The sequence below is a fragment of the Gavialis gangeticus genome, unplaced genomic scaffold (genome assembly GCF_001723915.1).
Source record: "Gavialis gangeticus isolate Ggan-Ray unplaced genomic scaffold, GavGan_comp1, whole genome shotgun sequence".
In the NCBI taxonomy this organism is placed as follows: Eukaryota; Metazoa; Chordata; order Crocodylia; family Gavialidae; genus Gavialis; species Gavialis gangeticus.
Window position 1 is genome coordinate 58,327,926 of NW_017729032.1, and position 3,966 is coordinate 58,331,891.

Genomic DNA, 3,966 nt, shown 5'->3' on the forward strand with positions numbered 1-3,966 from the left:
GCACTCAGGAGTGTTGAAATAACAATGTAAAAGTAGGCTCTCACAGCTCTATATCCACGGGAGGCTAGATAACACATTCCTAGCCCTGGTCAGTCTCCAAACTTAAAAATCAGTTTGTTTGATTTTTAACTTCAGCTTGGGTATTATCTAAGTTTAAATAATAGCAAGAAAGTTCTGCCTGAGGGTGCAGTTTCATCTTGATGGAGAGATAACCATATTGATCCTATTAACACATAACAGGATTTTCTATAAAACTTTCTTATATCCATTCTCCACTACAAATGTTATAGCCTAGAGGATTTTCCTCAGAGAACATAGGAAGTAATCCTGTTCCCATAGAAATGTAATGGGAAAAGGACTGTGCTGATGGTTCATAAACAGAGCTGAGTGAAGCTCACAGAGCATGAGATTTTGCCAACTTGAAGAAATAAATTGCCAACTTGTCAAAACTAATCTGAATTTACACATTCATTCTTGGCAGAGGAGAGTTGAAGTCAATGGCATTTCACCAAGGGTGAATTTAGAGCATGATTTTTTGTTTAAGAGCTATCAAATTCATTAAATTATCCACACTGTCTTATTTATTAGGGGTAGAACACAGCCTGGAATCTAGGCTGTCACAGCTGAATACCCTTCCTTGCTAGTATGCATTATATAATGTACTGTATATTTCACTGATGTGTTTTTTTTTCATTACAATTCTCTTTTTTGTGTTCTTTTTTCTGGGTTTTTTTTCACAAACTCTCCTGTGTGGAGGCCTGTCAGCATTACAGTATGAAGTAAATTTTCAAAGCCATAATGCCTAAGTGGGCTCAAAATGGGATGAAATAACTTTCTTCATGTATTCTGTTCCAGAGCTCATAACTATGTTAACCCAAGCTTTTTAAATAAACTGGTTACTTTTGGAGAGTATGACTCAGTTGCTGGATGCCCATTTTAAGACACTTGAACAAGGCATGAGTGCTTGGTCATTTCTGGCAATCTCTTCAAGATGTCTCTAACTGGGAAAGAAAATATGCAGAAACACAAAACCACTTCTCCAGTTTTGGAAATCTTGGTCCTGTTTTTGGAAGGGTATGGTTTTGCCCCCATTTTTACTCTTAGCTAGCTTTTCTTCTAATGAAAATGATGAGTACCTTACTATGATTTTCAATGGTCATTGCCTTGGCCTGACTACATTCTGAAATACATGTATGTTAACTACTATAGAATATTTGTCATAGCACAATGATGAAGTCACATATTGGCCAGTATACAAATGAGAAAACAAGATGATCCAGGGAATTTTAGGCTGCTTCATATGACATAATTTGCAGTAAAACATTGCAAAAATTGATAGTAGATTCAATTAAGAAAAAAATAAAAGACAGAACTGTATTTAATAGCAGCCAATATGTTTTTACAGAAAATAGCAGTTAATATGCTTTTACAGAAAATAGATCTTGGTAAACAAAGCCAGTCCCTCTTTTTCACGTGACTGCAAATAGACCTGGTTGAAAAGTTTCTAACAAAATAGTTTGTTCAGAAAATGACATTTGAATGTGGCAGTTTCAATGGCAGTTCATTGGTACAGTTTTCCCCACTGTCATTTAGAAAATGTTTAGATATATGTGCTTTATTGCTATTGTAGAGTGCTAATGCTTCTAGGCAGAATGCTATTCAATACTGAAGCATACACTTTACTGAGGTTTTGAATTTCAAGAGGGTAGGGGCATAAAAGAACAAAAAGGGGTGGGTGGGGGAGGGAAACCAGAGATATTCCTTCCCTCCTCCCACATCCAGGATAGTCAATAGCTCTAGAGTTTAGAAATTCATCTGGGCTGTAGGAGACTGAAACTCATGTTCATCTTCCAAATCAGGTGAGCTTCTGAACAACTGAGATGTTTGCCTTGTAAGACAGGGCTGGATGAGAGGGGAGAACAGCATTATTTTTTTGCAAAAATTGTCAAAAGGTCTGTGTTTTGTCCTGATGAGGAATAGGGGGAAAATTAACTCTTGAAAAATTCTGTGGGCTGTGAAAACCATTTCCTGATGTCATTACTGTTTGAGTTGAAAAATGTAACTGTGCTGTCATATTTGTGAGGCATTGGTAAAGCATGTGGTGTAGTACCATACTACACTCTGACTGAAAACAGTAGCACTGCACAATGTCAATAAATTACGTTATATGTTTAAGAACTGTTAAAATGGCAGATCTCAATAAATAGTCATGAATGTCAAGTCTTCATCAAGTGTGTGTGTGTGAGATAGGGTTCTATTGGGGTTCTTAACGCTATTTGATAGTTTATCCAGGTGCTGGAAATAAGGGTAAAATCACTGTTGATATAATTTGTAAACTGTACAAAGATAGGTAGAATGGAAAATAATGATGAACACAGGGCAGCCACAGAGTGGTCTAGATTTCTAGATAACCAGACCAGTTCAAACAGAGTGTATTTTAATACATTTTGAATGTACAGTTCCTGTCAGGGAACCAGGAATGCTAGCTAGTGGACACTGTATGCTGAAAAGCAATTACTCAAAAAAGAATCTTGAGGTCATAGTGATCAAGCAACTCAGCTGTGGCCAAATGGGGTAATGCTATCTTGGGTATAAACAGAAGATTAGCATGTAGGAGTTGGGAACTGGAACACTGTTTTCAGTTTGGGTATCAATGTTTTAACAAGGATGTTTGAGAGTATGCAGAAAAAAAGCTACAAAATGCATTCACATTCAAGGGCTGGAGCAAATGGCTTAGTGGAAGAGATTTAAAGGTTAAGTACAGACAGTCAAAAAGCTGAAGGCAGAATTGATCCAATCTAAGCAGGTTCCTCTAAGCTGCGTAGATTGGATCGGGAGCGAATGGAACTCACGTTCACTCTGACTGGGAGAGGTAGGGAAATGCCAGCACTGGTTGAGGCCACAAGGCAGGGGGCACTCCCACATGCCTTCCAGTGTGTCAGACTTTGCCAAGGGCAGCTGAGCATAGCCAAATGGCTGTGACATCCCTGATTGACTGTCAGGCACATGCCTGCCCCACTGCCCTGTAATCTGTCAGGCAGCTGGCAGCTGCAGACAGCCAATGTAGGGAGGTGTGCTTGCCCTGTTTGGTGACATGGGGGTCCTTGGGCTTTGTCTGGGGTGGGGAGCATGAGCGTCCACCCCAGGCACAACAGAGGCAGGGGAGAGTAGAGGGAGTGAAGTGCTGTGGGAAGGTGGTGCCTGTGGTGCACCCTGCAATCCCAGCCAGGTTGGCAGGGCACAGTGTCCTTCCTCTACCCCATTCAAGCCCTGGGACCTTGGACCTGAACGGCTCCAAGAAGGGCTCACAGGATTTACACCCCTGGAGCTAGCACTGAATTCCTGGCTGAAGCCACTTCTCTGCAGCTGTGAAGGCATGGCTGTCCACCCCTCCCTGTATAGCAGAGCCCCACTGCAGAGAAGTGACTTCAGCCAGGAAATGGCACTGGCTCTGAGGAAGGGAATCCTGCAAGCCCTTCCTGAAACCACTGCAGAGCTGGGGCCTGTGGCTCGAGACAGGGGAAGGACATTCTGTGTCCTGCCAACCCGCTTGGGAATGCAGGGTGCACTGTTTTCACTGCCTCCCCCCAGCACCTTGCACACCACAACTTTGCCTCCCCCCTGCCCCCAGCCTCTGTCCTGCCTGCTGCTGACAGACAGTGAGTTCAAGGGCAGGACTGGATAGGCACTCAGCTGGAGCAGCCAAGCCACAGATCCCTATGAGGGAGAATAATGGGGACCCATGACCCATACAGGTAACTGGGAAGCTCGCAGACAGTAATCTAACTTGATTTGCAAGCAGACCTACATTGAATAAGTCTGATACTACATTGATCCAGGTCTCTTTTAGACCAGCATCTGCCCTTTTAAAAGCAGTCTATGTGCCCCAAATTTCTGCTTTGTTATGGGTATAGGCTGGTTTCTGATGACCTAAATGAGTTGCAAAATAAAATACTGTGGAAAAAG